Consider the following 15725-nt stretch of genomic DNA (forward strand, 5'->3'; position numbering starts at 1 on the left):
AAATGTGTTAAAAACGCACCAGCCTTGCGACCTAGCAATCCCACATACAGGAATTTATCCTTACTGGTATGTGTATAAATGAATGCAGTGATGTGCATTTGAGGACATTTGTTACATCCCTATTTATTATAGATAAAAAACAAAGAACTATAAACATCCCCCAATAGAGGATTGGTTGAGGTACATCTGTGTAATGGAATCCTCTGCAGCTGTTAGAGAGAGCATGGTGGGTCTATACTGTATTTTGGAGATCTTCATATATCACCCCAGACACGTTAAGTAAGTATGGAACAAGGAAAGTGCTGATCAGTATGCATAGAGTACTCTCATTTGGATAAAATAAATACAAGCTGAATGCCAATATATATGCTTCTGTATATAGAAGTGTACCCCAAGGAATGCATAAGAAACTTCTCACAGTGATTTGATTTTCTTTAGACAGAGGTCCTGGGAGCTTGAGAAGGGAGGGAGACTGACCGTTTATCCTACATTTTCGTTTTATCAAAATTTTTAATTATTTGCATGAATACTTTTATAATTTTAAAGAAAAAAGAGTGATTGAAGCTACTCATTTGTAGTTAAAACATTTATAGTTAAAAGATTTCCAAGGTGTGCGTGTGTGTGTTTGGACTGTTAAAATATGTTTCCTCTGAAATCCTACTAACTCTCCAAGAAGTGCTCTCCAGCATGTCACCCATGTGAATAGTTCAAGTCGAAACCAGGGTCCTGTTTTGCTTTGATTCGAGGGAAGCAAAAGCTCAGTGGTGGGGTCAGAGTTACTGGTGGGCTGGGGACCCCTGTCCTGCCCAAGTGCTTGGAAGAGTTGGTAGTCTGGTCTTGTCTTCTTGTCTCCCTTGTAGAAACAGAATACAAAAGCCCACAGGGCAGGGCCCGGGGTTCTCAGTGCCCCTTAGAACGAACCTCACCCCTGTGCTGGTTAGGAGATGTTCTCCAGGAGAGACAGTTCCCAGGCAGGTGGTCCTGAGTGGGTATGACTCACACGAGTCCTCCAGGGGGTTAGTAAATCTGTGTATTTCCTGTGAAGGCCATCAGGACAGCCTTTGTGTTTATGGAGTTTGGGGTGCGATCTATGCTCTGTCTGTTCCTGGATCCTTGGTAGCTAGAAGGGGCTCCTGCCAGGAAGGAGTCAGAGAGGTGGGAGCCTTTGGGAGAAGCAGCAGGCACAGCTGACCTGTGGTCTCTATAATGACCCCCAAGGAGTCAGAACACCCCTATCTTCTTCTTCTTCCTCTTTCTCTCATCCTCCTCCCCCCTTTTTCCATTTAGAGAATTTTATTCATTTTTGTTTTAAATTTTATTTTAAAATAAAAGTTAAATTTGCCTGTAGTTTAGGGTGTCAGTTCTAGGAGGCTTGTTGCAAACACAAAGACAAACACACACACACACAGAGAGAGAGAGAGAGAGAGAGGGACATAACACACAACATGCATCCATCCTGAACTTTTCCTTGCCCTGCATTTTCTACTTTCCAGAGGCAGCTACTACTACTACTACCATTACTACCACTTTTAGTAATTTAGCTGATTGTTCTGTTACTTAACCTCTGTATCTGTAAATAATGTCCTTATATTTATGTTACTTGGGTTTTTCATTTTTGACGTTGTCCTTTGGGTTCTTGTTGTGGAAGATGAGGATCCAGCTCTTTTTCATCACTACCCACATGTCTCATCTCCCATCTTTCCAAAATAGAGCATAATTTTATTAGATCGGTATTCAGTGATTAAATTATTTTGACCCTGAAAATATAATTCCTGGCTGAGCTGTGATGACTTGTACTTTTCCTCTCTGATCAACATTTCCTCTCTGAAGTTAATTATGTTATTTTTTTCTCTGCTCACTGTTTTACTTTATGTCACCAATTCAATACCAAATTAACCTACAGTTGAATAAAATTAGTCCCTAACTTGTTTTCACAATCTCTATTCTATTAATTTCATCTTCTTGAGAACTCTCATGGAACCTTCTGAACTGGGTTGGGTGCTTTCTAGATCTGCTCTACAGCATTTGTTTGGGGTTTCTTCACTCAGTTCTTGGTGATCCCCTTGGTGGTCTTTTCTGTTGGATCTTCTATTTCCTGGATCCTGGATCCTCCTCTTTCTTGGGTTGCTTCCCCATTTTGTTGGAGCACGTTTTCCCCCCCATTAAGTTACAAAGAAGTGAGCAGTTATTTTTGTGTGACCTTAAGTGCCTGAAAATGCCTTTATTCTATCCTCATGTTTAGTTGATAGTTTGGCTAGGTATAGAAGTCTAGGTTGGAAATAATTTTCTCTCAGAACTTTTATGGTCTTGTGCCACTGTCTGCAAGCTTCCATTGTTGCTGAGACCATTTTTTGAAATCAGTCACCCTCTCTCTCTCTCTCCCTCCCTCCCTCCTTCCCCAACTATAGGCATTTTTCTTTGTTCCTGTTGTTTAGAAATTTCATGATGCAGTTCCTTGGCATGGATATATTTGTACTCATTATGTAGGTCACTGAGTGAATTTTCTCTCTTTGAAACTCCTTCAATTCTGGTGATTACTTGTGAAAGTTGTTTCCTTCCTTATTTCCTTTGTCATTTTCCCCCCTTTTTATGTTCTCTCTTCCCACCCCCTTCTTAGAACTCCTGTTGTTTAGATATGGGACCCCCTCAACTGTTTCCTTGGTATTCTTATTTTTCCATCTTTTTGTCTTCTCTGTCATTTCTTTACCTTGTCTTTGAAGTTTTTATGCATTTTGTTTCTGCCATTTTTTAAAATTTCCAAAGGCTCTTTTGTTGTTGTTGTTTTCTGAACATTCCATTTTCAGAAAGCATCTTGTTCTTGCTTCACAGATGTAATATCTTCTCTGAGAATATTATAGTTACATGCAGGTTTTCTCCTCCTTCCATATGTGTTTTGGTCTCTATTTCATATTAGATAATTTCTACACATTCCTGGTGATTCTTCATAGTCTGCTTACATTTACGAGTAGAGGTGACTAAAATGCTGATTTGAAAGCTCTAGATGCTTAGGTGGGGCTGTATAAACTATGAAGTTCATGTTGCATAAATTTAGCCATGCTATTTTCATAAGGAATTCTCAGTGTTGGTATCTTTTGGACTTTTCTCCTGGACTAATCTGATTGCTTAGAGAAATTGTCTTCAGTCTCCTGCCTGGAAGATATATGTCTAGCTGCCAGCATTCTGGGATCTTGGGAGGAGAAGAAGGCTAACCGTCTCCTCATTGAGTGTATGTATCACTAGTCTGCTCAGGCTGTCATATGGAAACACCACAGACTGGGTGGTTTAAGCAGCAGAAATTAATTTGCTCACAGTTGTGGAAGCTGGAGGTCCAAGATCAAGGTACCAGCAGGGTTGATTTATGCTGAGGCCTCTCTTTTTGGCTTTCAGAAGACCACCTTCTTCCTATGTCCTCACATGGTCTTCCTTACATGTATATGGAGAAAGCAAATGCTCTGGTGTTTTCTCTTTCTCTCTTTTGGACACCAGTCCTATTGGATTAGGGCCCCCACCTAAGGCCCTGTCTCCAAATATGGTCACATTGGGGGCTGGGGCTTCAGTGTGTGAATTTGAAGGGGACACAATTCACTTCACAGCACTTTGTAGAATTTCATTTAATATTTCTGTTTTCATTCTGATACTGTCACCTTCAGCTATGCTTGATGATCTCCAGACTGTTTCATCCTTTCCTGAAGGTTCTTTTCTTTTAAGTCTTCTGCCAGAGTGGTGATGAGGCTGTCACCTGGCTACCTAGAATGAAGATGGACGTCTGAAGGCTTGGGCATTTCTTAAACAGATTATAAACCAATCATCCTTTTAAAAAATGTACACTCACCCCCATTTCCAGAGGTAATGTTGCTGCCAATTCCTGAGTGCTTGACTTTTGGTTTTCATTACTGTTGACTTACAACTATGTTTTTTAGATCTGCTGAATTGGTTACCACTTATCCAGCTTCCAAAATGTTCTCTCCTGTTTTCTTTGTTCTGTTTTCTTTATTATACCATAAAAGTACCTTTTTGTTGTCAATTAGTGGCATTTCTGGAGAGAGTAGAGGTAAGTATATGTTTGTTTAATTCTTTATCTTTAACCGGACGCCATATGTCTCTTTCCCTTGAAAGCCAGTGGAAGCCCATCTGATGAGTTAGCTTACATTGCCATTCCATCTCTCCTCAAATCTAGTGTTTCCACAAAACGTCTCCATGGTATATCCAAATGTGTTCGATTTTGATGCATTGATTGATTTTTGAGGACTGATAGTCTGACATCACTTGACCAGAACATAGGGAATGCCTTCTGGGCTCATCACAAATACACAAATCTTTTTAATAAACTCAGAAAACGATTTGTGTTTTGAGTTGAACAAAGCCTCCACATTTTCCTGAGCACCATTTCCTTACATTTTAAAACTTGATCTATTTTCAGGGGAATCTAATCCATATGTGGTTGGTTTTTTTGTTTTGTTTTGTTTTGTGGTTTTGTTTTGTTTGCTTTTAATACATCATAATATTTCTTCATAAAGCACTAGTTAAGTCAACATTCTTTATTAACTTTTTTCTTAAGTGAGCCTTTTTCATTAGTTTCTTTTAGAACCATTTTTTTCCCCCCAAAATTTCCCAGCCACAGCTAAACTCCCGAAGATCTGAGTTTCGTTTGAAATTTTGACTTTTGTTGTGTTCTAATTAGGGCAAACCAGTGCTTTCTACAATCTTGTGGGCATTATCGATGTTACCCAGGTGAGCAAATCTGCACCCAGAATCCACTCCACAAAGTGTCTTATTCCCCAGTGCCTTGGGCCAGAAAGCAAGCACATGCGTGCAGCATGCCTCCTGTTCTGGTCATCTCCTATGCCTTTGCATAGATAACAGGAGAAGATATGCCCCTGCCTTGGAGAGCTCACATCTAGTTAGAAAGTCTAGGAAAGAAGGAGAGGTTCTATCATTTCTTCACTACTTACTATGGGCCAGGTAATGGAGTGGGCACTTAGCCATTATTGGCCAATTTAAACCTAATTACTGCCCATAATAAGCCTTCTGGATAGATACGATTGTACCCCATTTACGGAATAAAGGTACTGAGACTCAAAAGGTTACTTAACTTGCCCAACATTGAACACTAGTACGTGGATGAGAGGCTGGTTTCCAATGCAGGCAGGACTCCACCCCATGAAAAGCAGGGAAATGATTAGGTACGTGGCATGGAGTGAGTATTCAATAATGATGTGGAATTGATGTCATGGAGCTAGCGGTACATCGTGTGAGATTGGCTGCCACCATGAGGGAGGTTGCGCTTGAGGTGACAGCTATCCCATATCTGGCTCCGTCTGCGCTGCAGCTGTGTGTCCATCCACGTCATTGACATCAGTTCCCGGGATCCCCCTAGAGCCTACCGGCTGCCCTCACCACCTTCCTTCCTGCTCTCTTAACTGGCCATTCGCCACACAGCAGCCAGAATGATCTTTTCTTAAATTCAGGGTACAATTTACCTACGGTGAAATACACATAACTCAAGTGTGTAAACTGGTGAAATTTTGACAAATGTATACTCTTGCGTAAAGTAGAGTCACCGCAGTCAAAACAGAGTATTTTCATCACCCCAGAAAGTTCGCTTATGTCCCCTTGGGGTCATTCCTACCTCTGATAGGCAACTAGTCTTATTACTACAAGCATAGATTAGTGTTGCATGTTCTTGAGTTTCATATAAAAGAAATCACACAGTGTATACTCATTTGTGTCTGGTTTCTTTCACTCAGCATAATGTTTTACGATTTACCCGAAGCTGCTGTATGTGTTAGCAGTTCACTTTTTAAACTGTTGAATAGCATTTCCATTGTATAAAAATACCACCGTTTATTTATTAATTTTTTTGTTGGAGGAGCTGTTGGGTTATTAAAGTTTGGGGCTATATAAATGAGGCTATTACAAACACTCTTGTACCAGAGATTTTGTGTATATACATTTTTATTCTTTTGGGTGAGGAAGAATAGAGCTACTGGTTATAAATAAATCTCTCTTTAACAGTTTAAGAAAAGGTCAAAAAATTATCAAGCTGTTTGCCATTTTATACTGCCACCAGCAACATATGTGGGATCTGTTTGTTTCTATCCCTACTAGACACTAGAATAGGTAAAAATGAAAAAGACTGACAATGCCCAGCATTGGAGAAGCAAAGAAGCTAGAATAATTAGATATTGATATGGGGAATATAAAGCTTGACCCTATTATCTATTTCAAATGAATATTTGGAAATATGGGATGATGTAGGAGTCAAGGTTCATTTTCCCTCCTATTATTATCCAGTTGTTCTAGCATTATTATTATTATTATTATTACTAATATCATCATCATCATCATCATCATCTGGTACTGCTTTGAAAAAAGACCTTCCTTTCTCATTTGAACTGCCTTGGGTCTTATGTCAAAAATCATATATGTGAGAGTTTTTCTGGGTTATCCATTCTATTCCATTGATATATTTGATGATCTTTATGCTTTTGACATGCTACCTTAATTTAAAAATTGTTTTTATTGAGGTCTAATTGACATAACATTATCTTAGTATCGTATCGGGTATACAACATAATGATCAGACATTTGTATATATTCTAAAATGATCATAACAAATCCAGTTATATTAATTTATCACCATACATAATTACAGGTTTTTTTCATGATGGGAAACTTCAAGATCTGCTCTCCTAGCTACTTTTGAATATGCAGTACAATATTCTGAACTATAGTTAGCATGCTGTACATGATATCCCCAGGACTTAATAATTTTATAACTGGAAATTTCTACCTTCTGACTACCTTGAACCATTTCACCCTCCCCACTCCCCATCCTCAGGCAACCACCATTCTGTTCTCTATATCCATGAGCTCAGATTTTTCTTTGTTTTTTAGATTCTACATATGAGTGAGATCATAGGGTATTAGTCTTTCTTTGTCTAACTTATTTTTTATTTAAGCCTTCTTTAATTTTCTCTCCAATCTCGTGGTCTTCAGTATAGAGGTCTTCCATAGCTTTTTGAAAAATGTATTATTGGTCTTACATATCTTTTATTAAATTTAGTTCTAAGTATTTTGTGGTTTATGATGCAACTGTAAATGATGTGGGTTTTTTTAAAGTATTTTTATTGTTATGTTAATCACCATACATTACATCATTAGTTTTTGATGTAGTGTTCCATGATTCATTGTTTGTGCATAACACCCAGTGCTCCATGCAGAATGTGCCCTCTTTAATACCCATCACCAGGCTAACCCATCCTCCCACCCACCTCCCCTCTAGAACCTTCAGTTTGTTTTTCAGAGTCCATCGTCTCTCATGATTCGTCTCCCCCTCCGATTTCCCCCCCTTCATTCTTCCTCTCCTGCTATCTTCTTCTTCTTTTTTTTTTCTTAACATATATTGCATTATTTGTTTCAGAGGTACAAATCTGTGATTCAACAGTCTTGCACAATTCACGGCGCTCACCATAGCAATACCCTCCCCAGTGTCTATCACCCAGCCACCCCATCCCTCCCACCCCACCCCCCACTCCAGCAACCCTCAGTTTGTTTCCTGAGATTAAGAATTCCTCATATCAGTGAGGTCATATGATACATGTCTTTCTCTGATTGACTTATTTCGCTCAGCATAACAACCTCCAGTTCCATCCACGTCGTTGCAAATGGCAAGATCTCGTTCCTTTTGATGGCTGCATAATATTCCATTGTATGTATATACCACATCTTCTTTATCCATTCATCTGTTGATGGACATCTTGGCTCTTCCCAGTTTGGCTATTGTGGACGTTGCTGCTAGAAAAATCGGGGTGCACATACCCCTTTGGATCCCTACATTTGTATCTTTGGGGTAAATACCCAGTAGTGCAATTGCTGGATTGTATGGTAGCTCTATTTTCAGCTTTTTGAGGAACCTCCATACTTTTTTCCAGAGTGGCTGCACCAGCTTCCATTCCCAACAGTGTAGGAGGGTTCCCCTTTCTCCACATCCCCGCCAACATCTGTCATTTCCTGACTTGTTAATTTTAGCCATTCTGACTGGTGTGAGGTGGTATCTCATTGAGGTTTTGATTTGGATTTCCCTGATGCCGAGCAATGTTGAGCACTTTTTCATGTGTCTGTTGGCCATTTGGATGTCTTTGGAAAAATGTCTGTTCATGTCTTCTGCCCATTTCTTGATTGGCTTCTTTGTTCTTTGGGTGTTGAGTTTGATAAGTTCTTTATAGATTTTGGATACTAGCCTTTTATCTGATATGTCATTTGCAAATATCTTCTCCCATTCTGTCGGTTGTCTTTTGGTTTTGTTGACTGTTTCTTTTGCTGTGCAAAAGCTTTTTATCTTGATGAGGTCCCAATAGTTCATTTTTGCCCTTGCTTCCCTCACCTTTGGTGATGTTTCTCAGGAGTTGCTGCGGTTGAGGTTGAAGAGGTTGCTGCCTGTGTTCTCCCTTAGGATTTTGATGGACTGCTGTCTCATATTTCTTGTTCTTTCTTTTGTTAATGTATTGTATCACGTTGATTGATTTGCGGATGTTGAACCAACCTTGCGGCCCAGGGATAAATCCCCCTTGGTCGTGGTGAATAATCCTTTTAATGTACTGTTGGATCCTATTGGCTAGTATTTTGGTGAGAATTTTTGCATCCATGTTCATCAAGGATGTTGGTCTGTAATTCTCCTTTTTGATGGGGTCTTTGTCTGGTTTGGGGATCAAGGTAATGGTGGCCTCATAAAACGAGTTTGGAAGTTTTCCTTCCATTTCTATTTTTTGGAAGAGTTTCAGAAGAATAGGTATTAATTCTTCTTTAAATGTTTGGTAGAATTCCCCTGGGAAGACATCTGGCCCTGGGCTTTTGTTTGTTGGGAGATTTTTGACTCTGACTGCTTCAGTTTCCTTAGTGGTTATAGGTCTGTTCAGGTTTTCTATTTCTTCCTGGTTCAGTTTTGGTAGTTGATACATCTCTAGGAATGCATCCATTTCTTCCAGGTTATCTAATTTGCTGGCATAGAGTTGCTCATAATATGTTCTTATAATTGTTTGTATTTCTTTGGTGTTGGTTGTGATCTCTCCTCTTTCATTCATGATTTTGTTGATTTGGGTCATTTCTCTTTTCTTTTTGATAAGTCTGGCCAGGAGTTAATGAATCTTGTTAATTCTTTCAAAGAACCATCTCCTAGTTTTGTTGATCTGTTCTACTGTTCTTTTGGTTTCTATTTCATTGATTTCTGCTCTGATCTTTATTATTTCTCTTCTCCTGCTGGGTTTAGGCTTTATTTGCTGTTCTTTCTCCAGCTCCTTTAGGTGTAGGGTTAGGTTGTGTACTTGAGATCTTTCTTGTTTCTTGAGAAAGGCTTGTACTGCTATATACTTTCCTCTTAGGACTGCCTTTGCTGCATCCCAAAGATTTTGAACAGTTGAGTTTTCATTTTCATTGGTTTCCATGAATTTTTGTAATTCTTCTTTAATTTCCTGGTTGACCCATTCATTCTTTAGTAGGATGCTCTTTAGCCTCCATGTATTTGAGTTCTTTCTGATTTTCCTCTTGTGATTGAGTTCTAGTTTCAAAGCATCGTGGTCTGAAAATAGGCAGGGAATGATCCCAATCTTTTGGTACCGTTGAGACCTGATTTATGACCTAGGTTGTGCTCTATTCTGGAGAATGTTCCATGAGCACTAGAGAAGAATGTGTATTCCGTTGCTTTGGGATGGAATGTTCTGAATATGTCTGTGAAGTCCATTTGGTCTGGTGTGTCATTTAAAGTCTTTATTTCCTTGTTGATCTTTTGCTTAGATGATCTGTCCATTTCAGTGAGGGGGGTGTTAAAGTCCCCCACTATTATTGTATTGTTGTCAATGTGTTTCTTTGCTTTTGTTATTAATTGCCTTATATAATTGGCTGCTCCCATGTTAGGGGCATAGATATTTATAATTGTTAGATCTTCTTATTGGATAGACCCTTTAAGTAAGATATAGTGTCCTTCCTCATCTCTTATTACAGTCTTCGGTTTAAAATCTAATTTGTTTGATATAAGGATTGCCACCCCAGCTTTCTTTTGGTGTCCATTAGCATGGTAAATGGTTCTCCACCCCCTCACTTTCAATCTGGGGGTGTCTTTGGGTCTAAAATTAGTGTCTTGCAGACAGCATATTGATGGGTCTTGTTTTTTAATCCAATCTATAGCCTGGGTTGTTTGATTGGGGCATTTAGCCCATTTACATTCAGGGTAACTATTGAAAGATATGAATTTAGTGCCATTGTATTGCCTGTAAGGTGACTGTTACTGTATGTTGTCTGTGTTCCTTTCTGGTCTATGTTGCTTTTAGGCTCTCTCTTTGCTTAGAGGACCCCTTCCAATATTTCTTGTAGGGCTTGTTTCGTGTTTGCAAATTCCTTTAGTTTTTGTTTGTCCTGGAAGCTTTTTATCTCTCCTTCTATTTTCAATGACAGCCTAGCTGGATATAGTATTCTTGGCTGCATGCTTTTCTCATTTAGTGCTCTGAATATATCATGCCAGTCCTTTCTGGCCTGCCAGGTCTCTGTGGATAGGTCTATTGCAAATCTAATGTTTCTACCATTGTAGGTTACATATCTCTTCTCCCAAGCTGCTTTCAGGATTTTCTCTTTGTCTCTGAGACTCATAAGTTTTACTATTAGATGTCAGGGTGTTGACCTATTTTTATTGATTTTGAGAGGGGTTCTCTGTGCTTCCTGGATTTTGATGCCTGTTTCCTTCCCCAAATTAGGGAAGTTCTCTGCTATAATTTGCTCCAATATACCTTCTGCCCCTCTCTCTCTCTTCTTCTTCTTCTGGGATCCCAATTATTCTAATGTTGTTTCATCTTATGGTATCACTTATCTCTTGAATTCTGCCCTCTTGATCCAGTAGTTGTTTATCTCTCTTTTTCTCAGCTTCTTTATTTTCCATCATTTGGTCCTCTATATCACTGATTCTCTCTTCTGCCTCATTTATCCTAGCAGTTAGCGCCCCCATTTTTGATTGTACTTCATCAATAGCCTTTTTGATTTCGACTTGGTTAGATTTTAGTTCTTTTATTTCTCTAGAAAGGTTTTCTCTAATAACTTCCATGCTTTTCTCAAGCCCAGCTAGTATCTTTAAAGTGATGATTATGAACTCCAGATCCGATATCATACAAATATCCATATTGAGTAGGTCCCTGGCAGTTGGTACTACCTATTGTTCTTTTTGTTGAGGTGATTTTTTCCATCATGTCATTTTGTCCAGAGGAGAATAGATTAATGAGAGAACAAAATGCTAACAGGGTAACAACGTCCCCAGAAAATATACTCTAAACAAATCAGAAACGACCCGAAGCCGGGGGAAAAGAAAGGGAAAGAAAAAAAAAAGAAAAAGAAAAAGATAAAAACAAACAAAAACAGAACAAAAAAACAGAATATGATCAAATATGATCAGGCTGGTGCATAGATCAGTGCCACACACTAGATTTTGGGTGTGTTTTGGTCTGTTAGAAGAAAGTACCTCCCAAAATTTTAAAGAAAGAAAAACTTATATATGTACAAAAATAAGGGCTGATATGATGAAGGGATGGAATGACTGTAAAGATGAAAATTATAAAAAATTTTATAAAAGGAATTGATAAGTTGTTTGAAAAAGACAAGAGGATTTGAAAAAAAAAAAGGAAAAAAAAGCGAGAGAATGTGATTAGGCAGGAGAGTAGAACAAAACCATACACTAGAGATTTAGGATATATTTTGATCTCTTAGAAGAAACTATCTCAAAATTTTAAAGAGAGAACAACTTATATATATATGCCAAAAATAAGGGTAACTATTATGAAGGGATAGAATATGACTCTAAAAATGAAAAATAAAAATGTTTTTTTAAAAAGGGATTGATAAGATGTTGGTTGAAAAAGGGAAAAAGAAAAATTTAAAAAAAAAAAAGGACAGTTAAAAAATTAACTTTGAAAGACTAAAGAATCATGGTAAAAAAGCCATGGATTCTATGTGCAGTGTTCCCCTAGCGCTGGAGTTCTGCCGTTATCATTGATCAGTAAACTTGGTCTTGGCTGGCTGTTCTCACTCTACTTCTGGGGGAGGGGCCTGTTGCCGTGGTTCCCAAACGTCTTTGCTGGAGGCGGAATCGCCCTGCCCTTGCTGGTCCAGGCTAAGTAATCTGCTCGGGTTTGTTCTTGGGAGCTTTTGTTTCTTGTGAGCCTTCGGTTCAGCTTTGGAGGACGAGAGTGAAAATGGCGGCCTCCCAATCTCCGCCCTGGAGGAGCCGCAAACTCGGGGCCCTGCTCCTCAGTGCGCCCCAGAGAAAAGCCGTCAGTCACTCCCGTCTCCCCGGTCTCCGGCCGCACTCCGTGCTCACCCGGCCTGTGACCGCGCGTTTCTATCTCTGGCACCCGACCCCGGGTGGAGTCTCCAAACCCAGCAGATCCCTAGGGTGCGCTCCCGCGCGGCTCCTCCCTGGGGAGGAAGGTGAGTCTCCCCGGATCTGCTGCTTGTTGGGTCCCTGCTGGAGGAGCAGTGGCCCGACTGTGCCGTGGATCACAGTTTATGACAACCCCGAGCTGAGAGCCCGCGCCTGGGCTCCGCCTCTGCAGCCGGCTTCCCTGCTCCGATACCTGGGAGCTCTGCCACACTCAGGCACCCCTGGTCTTTCTGTGACCCCGAGGGTCCTGAGACCACACTGTCCCGGAGGGTTCCACCCCCCGCTTAGCCACCGGAGTGACGTCCCTCAGCGGAGCAGACTTCTAATTTTGTGCTCCGCAGCTCTATCACTTGCCAGAAGTGGCCATTGGAGGCCCCATCCCCTGCCGTCTAGCCTCCCGAATATTGCCTCGGATTCACTTCTCCGCACATCCTACCTTCCAGAAAGTGGTCACTTTTCTGTTCAGAGAGTTGTTGCTATTCTTTTCTTCGATCTCCTATTGAGTTTGTAGGTGTTCAGAATGGTTTGATCCCTATCCAGCTGAATTCCTGAGAGGAGACGAAATCCAGGTCTCCTACTCCTCTGCCATCTTGCTCCTCCCCCGATGTTGTGTTTTAAATACCATTTTTCATTGTTTGGGACCAGTATATACAATGCAATTAATTTTTGCATTTTGACTTTATTCTGTGACCTTGCAAAATTCCCCTGTTAGTTCTAGTAGTATGGTGTTGGGGGGTATATATTCCTTAAAATTTGCCACATAAACAATCATGTCATCAGAAGGGAGACTGCTCTATTTCTTTCTGACTTTCTGTACTGAAAAGATCTCTAGTACAGTGCTGAATGGAGCTAGTAACAGTATCTATCCTCTGCTTGTTCTCTATCTTAGGGAAGAAAGCTTTCAATATTTCACTATTAAATATAATATTAATGCTGTTAGCTGTCACTTTTTTCCTATAGGTACCTTTGTTGTAGGCAGTCTCTATGATGGTCTCCAAAGATCCCTACCTCCTTTTATCTACTTCCCTGTGCAATCTCCTTTCTTGAGTATGAGCTGGGCTTATTGACTTGCTTCTAATGAACAGATCATGCAGAAGTGTTGAGATGTCACTTTCAAGTTTAGGTCATAAAAAGACTGCCTTTCATCTTGGGGTTCACTCTCTCTTGCCCATTTGCCCTAGGGGAAGCCACATGCCATGCTGTGAGCTAGCTGCCTGGTAGAGAGGCCCATATGGGAAAGGACTGAGGGCGACCGCCAGCCAACAGTTAGTCAGGAACTGAGGTCCTCTTTTCCAACAGCCCATGAGAAACTGAGTCCTGTCAACAGACACATGAGTGACCTTGAAAGTGTCTCCTCCTCTGGGGTCATCTTCAGAGCCAACTGCATCCCCTGCCAACCGTCTGAGAGAATTCTTCAGAGAGCTCTTGAGCCACAGGCACTCAGTAAAGCCACACCCAGATTCCTGAGCCCAGGAATTTGCAAGATAATCAATGTTTGTTGTCCCCTCTTGTTCCTGGTTTACTAAGAGTTTGCATCATGAATTGGCACTGAATATTGTTAAATGCTTTTTTGCATCAGTTGCGATGATTAGGTGGTTTTTACCCTTTATTCTGTTAATATGGTGAATTACATGGTTTTTCAATTAAGCCCCACATGGTCGTAATATATTATCCTAATTATATATTTTTGGATTCAATTGACTAATATTTCCTTTAGGATTTTTGCATCTATGTTTGTGGGAGGTACTGGTTTGTGCTTTTCTTTTTACTATTGAAATATAATTTACGTACATAAAATTCACTATTTTAAAATTAATGTACAATTTGGTGGGTTTTAGTATATTCACAAGGTGACATCGCTACATGTAATTCCACATTTTTATCACCCCAAAAAGAAACCCTGAACTCCTCATTCAGCCCTTATCCAAGCCCCTGGCAATCAGTAATCAAGTTCTATCTCTGTGGATTTGCCTATTCTAGACATTTCATATAAATGAAATCATACGGTCTGTGGCCTTTTGTGTCTGGCTCTTTTGTTTAGCATGCCATTTTTAAGATTCATTCATGTTGCACTATGTATCAGTACTTCATTCCTTTCTATGGCTGACTAACATTCCATGGTATGGATTGCCCACATTTTGTTTATCCTTGGTCAGTTGTCGACGTTTGGATTGTCGTCCCTGTTTGGCTGTTAGGATTAATGCTGTGAACATATGAACAAGTTTTGATGTGGACATATATTTTCAGTGCTTCTGGAGATATACTGGAGCGTGAAATTTCTGGGTCACCTGGGTAGGTCTGTGTTGAAGTTTTTGAAAAACTACGACCAAACACTTTCCCATAGTTTCCCACCATTTTAAATTCCCATCAGCAATGTATGAGGGTTCCAGTTTTTCCACATCCTCACCAACACTTGTTAGTATCATCTTCTTGATTATAGCCATCCTCGTGGGCATATAGTGCTGCCTTCTTGTGGGTTGTTTTTTTTTAAGATTTATTTATTTTAGAGAGAGAGAGAGTGTGTGTGTGAAAGAGGGGGAGGGGCAGAAGGAGAGGAGAATCTTAAGAAGACTCCCCCACTGAGGGCAGAGCCTGATGCGGGGCTCAGTCTCACGACCCTGAGATCACAACCTGAGCCCAAACCAAGAGTCAGACGCTTAACTGACTGAGCCACCCAAGCATCTCCTCATTGTGGTTTTGATTTGCATTTCTCCAATGGATAATAATGTTGAGCATCTTTTCAGGTACTTATTGCCATTTGAATATCTCCTGTGAAGAACTGTCTGCTCAGCTCCTTTGTCCATTTTTTGAAAAATTGAGTTATCATTTCAGTATTGTGGTGTAATACTTCTCTATAGATTCTAGATGCAAGTTGCTTATCAGATATATTATTTGCAAAAATTTCCTCACATTCTGTGGGTTGTCTTTTCACTTTCTTCTTGATGTCCTCTGAAGAATAGATGTTTTTAATTTTGGTGATGCCTAGTTTATTTTTTTCATTTTGTTTCTGTTAGTCATATCTAAGAAACCATTGCCTTATCCAAAGTTTTCTTCTAAGGACTACAGTTTTTGCTCTTACATTTAGGTCTTTGATCCATTTCAAGTTAATTTTCATATAGTATGTAAAATAAAAATCCAAAGTCATTCTTGTGCCTGAAGATATCCTGTTTTCCCCGCATCATTTGTTGAAAAGACTACTCTTTCTTCCATTGACTTGTCTTGACAACCCTTGTCAAAAGTCACTTGGCCAGGAGCCCCTGAGTGGCTCAGTCTGTTGAGCGTCTGACTCTTGATTTCAGCTCAGGTC

The sequence above is a fragment of the Mirounga angustirostris genome, unplaced genomic scaffold (genome assembly GCF_029215605.1).
Source record: "Mirounga angustirostris isolate CCGP_5_RB_7025 unplaced genomic scaffold, mMirAng1.0.hap1 SCAF_7, whole genome shotgun sequence".
Lineage (NCBI taxonomy): Eukaryota > Metazoa > Chordata > Mammalia > Carnivora > Phocidae > Mirounga > Mirounga angustirostris.